This window comes from Delphinus delphis, chromosome 4, assembly GCF_949987515.2.
Source record: "Delphinus delphis chromosome 4, mDelDel1.2, whole genome shotgun sequence".
Taxonomy (NCBI): Eukaryota; Metazoa; Chordata; class Mammalia; order Artiodactyla; family Delphinidae; genus Delphinus; species Delphinus delphis.
The window spans coordinates 767,546-781,125 of NC_082686.1; the positions used below are offsets into that span (position 1 = coordinate 767,546).

A 13,580-nucleotide genomic window follows, 5' to 3' on the forward strand; every position below is an offset into this window, starting at 1 on the left:
CAGACAAATGCACTCAGCATAATACTGCTCTTGAGGTCTAGAGCCCAAGTTGCTGCACCTAACAGAAGTCTGCTCATCTTGGTGGCTGGGGGCATGGCTGCACCACGACCTGTGCATGCAGTTACCCCACGAAGGACATCTGGGTTGGTTTCGGCTCTGGTGGATTACAAACAAAGCAGCTGGCAACAACAGGGTGCACGTTTTTGTGTGAACACAAGGTTGCATTTTTCTGTGATAAATACCCAGGACTGTGATTTTTTTTAACTTTTTATTTTATATTGGAGTATAGCTGATTAACAATGTTGTGATAGTTTCAGCTGCACAGCAAAGCACGACTGATTATTGAATCATATGTTAAGTATACCTTTAACTTCTTAAGAAACTGGCAAATTATTTGCGGGAGCAGCTGTGCCGTTTTCCACCCCTCCAACCGCCCCCCGCCCACGCCCCTGCCCAGGGCAAGACAGACCCAGCACTCTGTTCCCGTCAGCACCTGGGGGTGTCAGTGTTTTACTTCAGCCATTTTTATAGACGGTGGTGGCGTCTCCTTGCGACGGAACCTGCTTCTCCTGACAGCGAATGGTGCTGAACACCCAGCCAGGTGCGTATTTCCCATCTCCTCACCCTGTTTGGAGAAGCGTGTGCTCAGGTCTTTTGTCCATCTTCTAACTGGACTGTCTTGTTTTCTTTGCATGGAGGTTAAAGGGCTTGGCCTTTATGCTGTGGACACAGCCTTTTGCTGGATATGTGATTTACAACGATCGTCTCTGAGGCTCTGGTTTGTCTTTTCGTATCTTAACAGGATCTTTCATGAAGCAAATGCTTCTAATTGTGAGGAAATACAACTTCTCAATTTTGTCTTCTATGACTTTTGTTTAAATTTTTTATCTTTTATGAGCAAGCCTTCTTTTCCTATATTTTCTCTTAAATAGGTTATAATTTTAGATTTTACGTTTGGATATTTGATCCATTTTGAGTTAATTTTACGTAAGGTGTGAAGTTCAAGGGTTTTTGTTGGTTTGTTTTGTTCTATGCATTAGCCAATTGTTTCAACACCACGTTTTGAAAAGACTGTCCTTTCTGTATTAAATTGCTTTATTACCTTTGTCAAAAATCAGTTGTCCATATGTGTGTGGGTGTATTCTTGACTCTACCCTGTTTGATTACGTAGGTGCCTATCCATCCACCAATACCACAATGTCTGGATTACTGCAGCATTATGGTGACATAAAATGACTCCAACTTCAATCTTTTAAAACATTCTCTTGGTTTAACTAGTTCCTCTGTGTTTTCATATAAATTTAAAAATCATCTTGTTTGCATCTACAAACAGTCCTGCCGGGACTCTGACGGGAGCTGCCTTAAACCTGCAGACCCACTTGGAAGCATTGGCGCCGTATGTTGAGCGTCCCGGCTGTGAACACGGAGGTCTCTCATTTAGATCTTTGATTTCTCTCATCAGTATTTTCTAGTTTTCAGCACACAAATGCTGTGCATATTTTGTTACACGTATAGCCAGTATATCACTCTTTGGAGTTCCTGTAAATGGTGTGTTTTGAATTCTGGTTTCTGATTGTTCATTGATGGTATATAGAACAATATTGACTTTTGTATGTAGACCTTGCTTTCTTAACAACTTGTTAATTATTACTAGTTCCAGGAGTTTTTCTGGTAGCCTTAATGGGATTTTCGAGGTAGACAATCGTGTTTTTTACAAATAGAAACGGTTCATTTCTTCCTTTCCAATCTGTATGCCTTTTCCTTTAATTACTTGTCATACTGAACTAGCTAGAGCTGTGTCCTCTGTTCAGCAGGAGAGGTGAGGGCAGACACCCTTGTCTTGTTGATGATTTTAGGGCAAAGCAGTAGTTTTTCACCAGTAACTATGATGTGAGTTGGTAGGTGTCGCTTACGCCATTGCTCCAGAACCAAAACCTCATTTGATCTTTTCTATTGATTCAATTTGGCAAAATCTAGGTATAACCAGTACTACTTAGTGAAATTCTGATAAAGCAAATTTTCCAATCATTCTTTTTTAAAGGAATATTCAAATCAAAGGAGTTCTAGTACCATAACTACTGTCCTAAGAAGACGTGTAGCTATAACGTGCAGCCAACCGCACACAGTACACAGGCTTGCACTTACGCAAATGCACTCTGTCCTAACACAGGAGGGCCAGTCCCAGCCCTGTTTTACATATGAGTCCCACAAAACTGAGTGACCGCAAGTTGGCTCCAGAGCTCATGCGCCTGACCGCAGACTGTGAACTAGTCAAACATATGCCATTGACAGCATTTGTTTCAGATGTGAAGAAGGGAGACCCGCGTTTGGACGTGGCATGTGATGCCCGAGCCCTGAGGCACTCTCCTCGGGGGAGGGCCAGTAGACTTGGACAGTAAAGCAGAAGCCCTTTTACAGCAGTCACACTGCCTACAGGTGCAGCACGCGTCAGCGCGAGATTTCTCGCCCAGAGACGGGAGCTGGAGAAGTCCCGCCAGCCAAGTGCCATCTGAGGCCTGCACGGCTGCGGCGCGTGCACGGCGGCTCTGCCCTGTTAGCTGTGCTTTGTCCAGAGCTACACCCAGGGCCTCAGCTGTGCCGGGGAGAGACCGTGGAGGGGCCCTGCGGGGGGAGGGCCCACACACTTGATTTATCCTGTTTAACAGCTCACTGCCCCATCAGGCTGCAGGAGGCCAGGACTGCACAAACCCGCGGAGCTTCTTGGCTGCTTTTGGCTCCTGGAGGACGCACAGTGTGGAGCATGTCCTTGAGGCTGGGGAGGAGGGGAGACTTCTGCAGGAGGATGCTCTTGCCGGTCTCAGGTAATGTTAGAAAGACACTCGGGCCGACACAACCTGACTTCAGTGAGAGCTGCACACAGCCTGCCGGCTCCTCACTCAGGTGTCTGGACAGACAAACGTGCCAGGCTGGGAGGCTGGCTGCCTGCTCACCTCCTTCCCTGCTCCAGAGGCCGTGGAGCGCGGGTCTTTCCTCTTGCTGGGAAGGTGTGGGCTTCACCCAGGGATACTCCTGTCCTGCATCTGGGGAAGTGCCCAGGGTCTAGGGTGTCACCTACATCAGAGCGTACGGCTTGCAAACATTCCGATTATTTCAAACACCCCATTTCAAGATTAATAACACCTCTGTTGCGGAGATGGTGGGACTCCCTGGGACCCGACTCTGGTCCTGCGGTGAGGCCCGGGTGTGGACTTGACCCTCCGGGGCCATGGCTCCCGGAGCCTGACTTCTCTGTGCGCCGGCCACTGCACACAGCAGGTGCTCAGCCTGTCTGTGCACCGTTTGCCTTCCCTGGACCCTCTGGCCACAGTGGGAGGCTGATCACGGCAGGGACCGTCCATCTAACACACGGTTCCTAGCAGGGGCCTGTGCTGGGGATGCAGGACCAAGCAAGGAGCATCCCTCACCCTCCAGGGGCTCAGTTTGGTGGACAAACAAGCTGCAGGCTGGTCCGCTGGCTGTCCAAAAGGCTGAGTCCACGTTCGGTCCCTCCCCCGCCCCTCGGCCGTGTGCTCCAAGTAGGTCAGAGAGCCGAAAGCGCCTCTTCTGGAGAGGAGAGGACAGTCGCTCATGGCCTCCGGGCCAATGGGATGTGAAGGTCCAGAGGCTGGGGAACAGTCCCCAAGGGGAGCGTGGGTGGCCTCCCTCCTGCCCTTGCCCTGGACGGGGGATGGGACACTTAGACGGGGCGCCAAGTGCAGGCGAGCCGCGCGTCAGGAGAAGTTGGAGACCAGGGCAGGAGCGCACGGAGCCCGCCCCTTGGGCCTGCAGACTTGGTGCTCTGCAGGCGTCGGTCCAAGAACAGCTTGAGTTTTCTGATGTTGTGCGACTTGGCCCAGTGCAGCAGACTGGAGGCCGGCAGGAGGGAAACGGCAGGGATGGAGCCGTGCTTATCCACCCCACCGTCCGGCGACGTGTCCCTGCACGTGTGTGTGGTGGGCGTCCGCCCAGGACGTCAGGATGAGCCGGGTGCGCAGCACAGCACGGAGTGTAGAGGCAGGTGCAGCCCAGGCAGAGCCCCTGGGAGCCCCCAAGGCGGAGGCACAGCCGCAGTCATGCGGGCAGCAGGCCCGTCACTGGGGAACCAGTCCTGCCGTGGGCCAGTAGTTGCAGCCTCTGATCAGCTAGGAGCTCTGAGTCAAATATTAACAAACAGAATTGGCAATGTTGGAGGACTACTAATCACAATACCCCAGTGAGGTTTACACCTGGAGTAGACAGGTAATTTAGTACCGGGAATTCTGTCAACATGATTAATAAATTAAAAGATTAATAAGCTAAACAGTCATACAAACAATACCAATACCAATACCTAAAGCTGATACGACGTTTACCATGTGGCAGGCACAGTCCTCCCTGCAGCCCTGCCGGGAAGTGCCCCTCCAGCTCACAGACCGGATGCGGGGCGGGGGCTGGGGGCAGGCAGGGGGCTGGGGGCAGGAGGCCACAACGAGCCGAGGCCTCAAGCTGGGAAGCGCAGAGCTGGGCCCCAGCCCCGAGGCAGGTGCTGGGAGGCACTGAACGTACTGCACAGCCTCCCTGGCAACACAGGACAGGAGAAGCGCCTTGAGTACGGTCAAGACCATCTGCCCCCAAAAAGCAAAGCACTGGTTTCAAGCCTGTGCCCCGGGCGCCATTTTTCACTGGGGAAAAGGGGGACACAGAGCTCTTACTTCCAGCTTCTGTTACAACAAAGGGACATAGAGGGTAATTTATACCAAGAAAAATGCGGGAATCAGGGAATCATTTTAGATAAACATAACCAAAGAAATGGTGTTGCCCTGTTAGCGTGAAAAGCAAAAGAGGCCAAGATTAGTTGAGCTCATGAGATTTTTAAGGAGAAGTAAAACCCAACCAGTTATGAGGAAAAAGGTTGGTTGGGGGCACTCTGGTCGGGGTTCCCTCCCGGAGCTCATCTCGGATTTGAGGTGGCGTCCGTCACAAGGCAAGAACAGAGCAGGGCCCCACTGCCCGACAGGAACAGACTCCTTCACTTAGTAACCAGGGGCCCAAAGAGTGCCCTCGACTCGTGCCAGGGCTGCTCCCTGGGCGGCAGGCAGGCTGGCCAGTCCAGGACTTGCCTGAAAAATGTCCTCAGAGAAACGCCCCCAGAGCCATCCCTCTCTGCAGGCTCCGAGTAGGGGGGCCAGTCCCGGGAAACCCACTCCCACCAGTTCACACCAGGAGCTCGGCCTCCCCGCCACACAGGCTCCCTCAGGGCAGCACCACCCCCATCCTCAGGACCCCGTCGGGACCCTGGAGAGCAGGCAGGGAAGGATGCTGAGGGCAGGAGGCCCGAGGCCAGAGCGGGGGTGGGGTGGGGGGAACCAGAAACGTGAGGACCCAGCCCTCCCAGGAGCTGGGCCCTTTTCTGGGTGCTGTCTCCCCAGGGCTGCCCGGGTGAGGGTGCCCCAGGTGCCAACGGGGTTCCCCTGTCAAGAGGGCGGCTTCTCTTTCCTAAAAAGACCCAGGGTCACCTTGGCCTCCAGATGAGAGCAGCCCGGGGGGCAGAACCGCCAGTGGCCCCCCCCCACCCCCCAGCCGACGCTCCTGATGTATTTAATCCCCTGGACTTCCATCCTCTGATGGCCCGTTAATCCCGCAAGCTCTGCGCGGTTTGCTCCCTGCAAGTCCTGGCGTGCTCTCTGAGCTGTGCTGGGGGAGCACAGGCAGGCGTGTGCACGGGAGGGGGCTCCCCGTTCCCACCTCCCAAACACAAAGGCAATGTGTAAAGCCAAGTACAGACACGGCGCAGGTAACCCGCACAGTACCCAAGCGGGCTCTAGCTCCCGACCTTGGCCGGGAAGAAGTGGGTCACACAAGCTTCATGAGACAAGGGCTGGGGGCAGCAGGACCTGAGCTGAACAGGACAGAGGACTCGACCGAGCTGCCCGGAGCCGACCCCACCCGCCCCGAGGGTCCCGACAGGGCGCGGCCTGCGAAGCCTGTGGGCACTGCCTCCGCGTCCCGGCACCCCTCGCCCATTTCCTCAGCACCGGCGCCGGGTCCTTGCTGACTGGGGGCTGAGCTTGGGGGACGGGGACAGTGGTGATGCTCTGGGCCCGGGCGGTCAGCTCGCCGTGCTTCTGGAGGCCAGGCCAGGTGGCTGTCCCGGAGGCAGGCTGCGGACACAGCCGGGGGACAGGGCCCTGCCCCTTCCCTGCCTGCCCAGCCCAGTCTGAGGCAGGGACCACTGGAGCCGAGGGTGTCACCAGCTGACACCAGCTGTCCAGCCACCCACGGGCCCCCAGATGCCGCTCGGGAGGCTCTGTGGCAATTTAAACCTCGAGGTGTGAGGGTGACAGGGTGGGCCGTGGGCGGACCCCTCTCAGCTGGGACACAGGATCCCGGGGGCTGGGAAACAACTGCCTCAGAGCAGACTGAACCCCACCCCTGGGGGCGGTCGCTGTTGTTGGGTCCTGTTCTGAGCATTTCCTAGGGACACACGTGACCTTTTGCATAAACATCACAGCACGTGTGTGCGTCTCAGCTTGACTTTAAAAGCAGTACGATTCAGAGGCTGTAAAACACGCACAGCTTAAATCACAGCTGGATTTCACAGCCACACTTACCGGGAGGTGTGACCGCCAACTCAGGACAAGGAACGACTCCGCATCACGGCTCAGCCCCAGCTGGACAGCTTGCTTAGCGCCCAGGGCGCACTTTGGGGGCAGCCCCCTCCCACCAAGGTCCCTGGGGGTGTCTGAGCTCTAAGCAAGGCAGGTCGGTGCTCTGTCGCTCCTGCCCCCCCCGAGTGGGACTTCAGGGTGCAAACACGGTCACGTGAGACCGACCCTTCTGTCACCGGGCATCGGCCTCCCGTTTGGAGCGAGGCCCTCGGTGCCTCCTGGGCCCAGCGCCTGTGGGGTGCCCGTCCCCGGAAAAGGCCGTTTCCAAGTTGCCACACGTCCTGTCTGAGTCCTTCAGCTCATCGTCTTGGCGCAGAGGCATCTGTGTTTGATGTGAGATCAAGTTCTGACTTGGTGTTCAGCTTTTTTTAATAGATAGCTGATGGACCCAACACCATTTACTGAATAGTCTTTCTGTTCTACCACTTTTGTTAAAGCAAACAAAACAGACCCACCTCCCTCCAGACCAGTCTCCTCCACCGACGCCCGTCACCGGTCTCCTTGCTCCTGCCCGGCGGTGTGTTTTTATGCAGGTCTCTTTCCCTCTCCTTTCTTGCCTTCTTCTGGATTGTTGTTCTTAACGATACCCCGCGCCCCCCCCCCGCCCCGGGGCGGGGGCTGCCCGCTTGGGGAGAGAGCCCAGCCTCAGCCCTGCCCCCACCGGTCCCTGAGTCCCCGGAGGCCCAGGGCCGTCCCTCCCGTCCTCCCACTGCCGGCCGCCGCCTGGGGCTCGGCCTGGGCAGGAGGGGTGGCCACGTCTCCTCTGGTTTCCGTGCTGCGGGCAAGACTGTTAGCAGTGGGGTCTCCGTGCGGGAAGGGCACACAGGGAACAGACCCCGTTTCCCTCAGGACAAGAGACTCCGCTGCCAGGTCACACGCGGGGAACAGGACACACATGGCTCGGCTGTGACCTTCCCCGTGCCCACCCAGCCGCGGGCACCAACACCGCCGACCGCCGTCTGCCCGCTGGCTCCTGCGCGGCGCCGCCCGCGGCTCTCACACTCACGGGCACCAGCGTCCCCAGGAAGGTTCTGTGGATCACAGAACCAGGCTCAGCCCAGAGCTCCTGACTCAGGCGGTCGGGTGGGGGTAGACAAGACTGCCTCTCCAGAAGGGTCTCAGCTGGTGGCAGGGGTTAGGATCCTCTCGGAGAAGCACTGACAGGCACCGTCCCCTAGAGCGGCACGGGCATGCCCCGGAGAAGGAGCCGGGCCCTTCCCAGGGGTCCGCCTGGAGCACCGGCTCCACCCCGATGGGCTGCCCATCCTCAGACCCCGATCTCTGAAGCCCCCCCCTCGGCCAGAGACAAGACGGCTCTTCAAAGGCTCCAGCCCCGGGGGTGCGCGGGACCCCAAACCTTCCTGAGGCTGCTGGGCCCGGTGATGTGCCCTTCACAGCGGTGGCTTTCTGCGCCTCCTTCCGCAGAGCGGGGGCCTCGCAGAGACAGTGGGGCACCGGCGGGGTGGCCCGGGGTACGCGTGCAGAAGGCGGCCCAGCTCCTCCCGCAGTCCTTTTGGTCCCCAGACGAAGCCAGACCGAAAGCCAAGAATGTCCGTCAGAGACCGGCCCAGGCCAACGTGAAGCACAAGGTCGAGCTGCTGGCCGTCAGGAGCCTGCGAGGGGGGCCGGGGGGGCCGGGGACAGAGACTGGCCCTCTGCTTAGGGCACCTTCCTCTGAGATTGTGTTCTTTCTGGAAAAACAATCTTCTATTCCGCTGGTAAAAAAGGGCAAGTCAGTGCTCCTAACACTGGCCGGGGTGCAGGTTTACTTCCAGGTCTTGTTGCCCCCCAGAGCCAATTATGGGGCATACTTTAATGGACGCACATGAACCTGCTACCCACACGATGACCGAGCCATTGTCCCAGCCGTGAGGACGTACAGGTGGAACAGGAAAAGGAGACAATGTGGAAACTGCATTGAAATACCGGGCACTTTCCCAGGCACAAAGGAAGCGTTTAGAATCATAAATACAAGAAAGATCGAAAATTCCTGCCCTATCTTAAGGAAATAGCAGAAAAATTTCCCTTTCTTCAAGATTGCAAAACGGGTAAAGAGCCCTTTAGATATAGTTCACGAGACTCTTTCAAAGGCTGCAGTTGGAAGGAATTGGGTATCACCCTGAATGCCTAATATTTCTACAAGGGAAAATCTTATTTTGTTACCAAGGGTGCAACTGTTGTTTCTACGTCTCAAATGTGGGGGAATTAATCATCTACAGCGTCCACATTCACTTCTGTGGACTTGGCTATAGACCTATGTGTCCTGGAAAGCCAGCTAAGATACACATTTTAAATATTTTATTTCTGAAAAGCAAAACCCTTTTCTCCAGTAGAACACACTCAAATCAAATACCATACAACTTTGGTTTCTGGCAAACCACTCTGGAAACATTCTTTTCCCGGGACATCCTAACAAGAGCATGTCGTTTGTCTAGATGCGCACCAGCGGCCAGCCCACGGCAGATATTGCAAACATTTTATATTCTACTCGTTACCTGCAAAATTTCTTCATCAGACACCCTGAACTAATGGAATACTTTGACTCACTTATAGGACAGGTAAAAAAATTTTTTTTTGTTATTTATAAGCTACAAAACTCACGTTACTTTTACAAACATTTTTAAACACTGGACCTTTCCCTGCTTCCTCACACAGGAATCGTGCTTGCTGGCCTCCCAGGGACAACAGAGGGTGTTACTTCTCATCTAGCATCGAGCTCCACACGCGGCAACACACACGCATCGACCTTACTCTAACGTGCGTTTCACGCCAGTGGATGCCAGCGGCTCACCTGGTCACCGCAGGGGTGGACATTCCCCAACGAAGGCGCCGGTCCCGAAGAGGGAGCAGAGCCCTAGGCCCCGGGGATGACCAGCCTCTCTGAGGGGAGGATCATACTCCCACACCTGCCCCAGGAGCACAAACGGCTGAAAAATGACCTGTCTGTTTTCTACGTAATAGCTCACTAACACTGGAGTGTCAGCAGTGACCCCGATCCTGAAAGAGGAGCCGTGTTGTCAGACCAGGGGAACGTCCGGAACTCTCGCTGAGGACCCCACGCTCCCGCTCCGTCAGCACTGGGCACAGCCCAGCTGGATGGCCCTGCACGCCCGCTGTCTGGGCTCCGCGTGGCCTCGGCCGGGCCCGCAGCCCCTTACCTCAGAACAAAGCCACTCTGTGCAGTCGGGCAGGGCCGGATGGATGTGGCTATCAGACAGATGGTCACTCTCCCCCTTTAGAGAAGATAAAAATGCTAAAGGAGAAAAATTAGAGTGTGGTTTTGTTCTAAACCAGAGGACGCTACAGATCCCATTGGCCTCAGGTTGGAGACCTCGTGACATGGGACCAGGCACATGTGACCTACTTTTCTCCCGGCTCCCCTCGTTCCGTTGGAGGGGTGCGCCTGGCGGATGCGCTGTCATTTTAATGACGCCTTCCCCCAACAGGGGCCACCGCACAGACCGCCGTGCCTGCGGGACATCGGCCACGACAGCTCAGGCCTGGAAAAGGAGGGGGGCAGAGACCTCGGGCCCATGTCAATCGAAACACAGCTCTGCAGAGCTGAGCCACTGCCGCCCCTGTCAGCTGTTTGCGCGCTCGGGGGCTGGGTCCTCACCAGGACGAGGCGTCTGAGAGGGCACCACCGGCAAACCCTCTCCTCCCCCCAGTTTTCTCTCCCTTGTGATCTAGGGCTTCTAGGTGCTGCCTTGGAAGCCAGCTGTGTGCAGGAGCTTAGACGGCACTGGGCGCTGCGCGTCCTGAGAGGAGTGAGCCCGACGGTGGGGCTCTGGTCTGGGCAGCGAGACGGAAGGACCGACCCAGACCCGTGAGAGGACGAGGAGGACGCAGCTGGCCCCCCGGTCAGAGCGGGCACTGCCACCAAGCAGCAGGAGGTCGCTCTGTGACGGTGCTATCACCTCCACCTCTCGCCGTCTCGCACGAAATCAGATGCAGACCAATGGAAAAAGCCAAACACCTACCAGGTAGTGGGGAAACTCCGGCGCAGAGAGGACTCGCTGTCCGGGAGGACGAGCCTGGCTTTGCTGGGGGTGGTGCCGAGCTCCCACTGGGAGAGCCCGCAGAGCGCGGGGCACCTTGTGACGCCAACCGGGGTGGCACCTGCCAGATCAGCCTGACTGTTCGTTACAGGAAAAAATGGAAAATGCATATAATGCAAAAGCCCTGTAACTTCATCCCCCAGAAAGACCACCAGTGAAAATGGGGTGTTTTGAGGTCGACCTCGTTAGACTTTTTTCCAGTAGGTGTGTGTCATTATACTTTTTAACAAAAATAGGCCCAAACCACCCAAGTTTGTCCTGTTTTTCTCACTTAACATTATATGCAAAACATTTTTGTATGTCACTATATTTAAATCTACACAGTAGTGATCAAATTCCCCGTGGTACCCCATTTTATGCATAAGATTTTATGCATTTAATTTTACGCATTTTCATGCGTAAGGATAGAGTCAACTGCAAGGACCGTATATTCTGGGTTTTTGAATTGTTATATTAAACAGTGTTTTAACAATACTCTTCGGGTGGACCTCTCTCTGTCCGTCTTTTACTGCCTCAGAGTATTTCTTTACAGAAGGTCAAAGGACACACGTGCTCGAGGCTCTGGATAGGGTGACAAACCGACCCAGCCAGCGGCAACCCTGCGAGGAGGGGCCCCTCCCTGCGCTCCCGCCCACACTGGGCAGCCTGTAATCGGTGCCCACTGGGCCCGGCGTCCTGGGGATGCCAGCATCAGTGGCTGGGCAGGGGAGGAGGATGCCAGGAGCCCTGCCATATGTCCTGCACCGTCAGCTCGTCCAGACCCCGCAACAGCTCTGTTAGGGACAGAAAAGGCAGCCCTGTCACTCGGGCTCGCTCACGGTCATAGGGCACAGGCCGCTGAGGGCCCCCTCGGCCACTGGGAGGGTGCTGGGAGGCCTGGGCACTGGCCTTTGAGTCTGGTGGGGGCAGGAGTGGTACAAGGAGAGCGAGCGGCCACGCGAGGCCGCCAGGGTGGGGGTGGTCACGGTGGGTGGACGAGCCGCCAAGGCCCCCCGCCTGATTCTGCGCGGGGGCAGGTGGCTGGGGGAGGAGCTGCGTCCCTCAAGAAGTGACAAGGGAAGGGACAGCGAGCAGAGGGGCACGAAGGACCAGAGTCACGGGCCGAAGAGAAGGAGCTGAGGGCACGGGGACCACACAGGAGGCCAGAAGGTGCAGCCTGGACGTCGGGGGGAACCGAGGATGGCGGCATCCAGGGTGTCTGGGGCTGACAAGCCCACAGCCAGGGGCAGGGACAAGGCCAGGGCAGGACAGGACCGCCTTGCCAGCTGTGCCTGCTGGCTGTTTCAGCGTGGGTGTCGGAAAGGGGGGACCCACACCGCTGAGCACTACGCCTCCTGCTTTGGGGGGTCGTGTTCACCGTGCTAAGCGGCCGCTCACTCGCTTGCCCACGGCTGGGGCTTCTCTGTCTCACTGGACTCCACCCATCACCCCTGCAGCCTGCCCAGTGCCCGACACAAGGTCAGGCGCTCAGGCCTTGGAGCACAGGGGCACCTGGCAAACGTGGCCGGGCAGAGGGCAGGCCCACAGGCAGGGCAGGGGCCCCCGGTGCGGGGCTGGGCGGCCGGGGCGAAAGGCAGAGAGCCTGGTGGGGTCCGTCGGCCCCCGCCTTTGCTGAGCTGCAGCCTGGCCTGGGGGTGGTCCGGGCCTGTCCTACACCTCCACGTGGTCCCGAAGAAGCCCAGTCAGACGGCTCTGGTTTACATAACCAGCCTCGCTCTTGCCAACAGCCCGGGACGTGCCAGCCGTGTGGAAGGAGCCATTCCTTCCAGCTCCTGTCCAAAACCAGAGCCGCCGCCAAGTGACCTGTCACCGACATTCACACAAACAGACACCTGGAGGCTGGAATGATTTTAGCCTCCCTCTGCACAAAGCAAAGGTCCAAACAACACAGCGCGCAGGCTTATGGAATTGGGTCAAGGAGCACAGGATTAAAACTGCTGAGCTGCAATTAAAAAAGCGAAGCAAAGCCAGCCAGACAACATTTGGATAGGGCAGAAGAGAAGCCGCCGTGGAGAAGAATGAAGAAAGATTTCATAAAGTCGGTGAGGGGGCCCTGCACCCCTTATTTAGTTTTGTGACTTTTTAAAGATGCACGTGTTTCTTTGACAGCCACCTGGGAGATAGGTTGACTCGGAACCTGTACAATGTGTATGTCGTGAACCCGGATTAGAAACTCCCACAGCTGAAAACAGTTTCTCAGTGGCCACCTCTGCAGCCCCGCATGAATAAGGCACTCTAGAATGCACTCTTCAGCCTTCGGCAATGCACTTGTAACCTGAAATGCACGGGTGAATAAACTAGAACTGGCCTGGAGAGGACCAGGCGTGAGAGCTGAGCAAGGAAACTTGGAGGCCTCCATTTACAGTGAGACACCGAGGCCAGGCAAAGTCGATACTGCAGGCTCGGGACCCCTGAAGCCCCGGCAGAAGTCGGACCTCAGGGTGCTGGGTGGAGCACACAGCGGCACACAGGACACACAGGCTCCGGCACACGCCCCCCCCCCCGCCCGCACACGTGCACACTGGCTCCTGCACCCACACCCACACGGCGGGACGGTCAGCAGGGCCAGGCCTCCTGCAGCGCTAGCACGGGGCGCTGCGTGTGGCTAGTGTCCCTCACAGACCCCATAAGCAAGCAGACCACAGAGCCAGCTCTTCAGATTCCACACCTAGTGGAATGAGGCCACGGAGGCCTGAAAACAGGGAACACATAGGGGAACACAGTTCAAAGGCATCCCACGTTCCTCAAAAACTCAAGGGAAAAAGCCGGGGAGAAACATTTCTGCCTCAGCTTAAACCTGCTTCTTCAAATTCTAGACGTGCCTTTTCAAGAGCCGATCAGGAATGATGTTCCTGTCCGATCACATTATTGCATC

At 56.4% G+C, this 13,580-nt stretch overlaps 1 protein-coding gene across 10 annotated transcripts in view; it reads right to left on the bottom strand.

Moving 5' to 3' along the window:
• Positions 1–13,580, bottom strand: part of PCBP3 (poly(rC) binding protein 3) — a 213,437-nt gene that overhangs the window by 39,794 nt on the left and 160,063 nt on the right. The window lies entirely within an intron of this gene.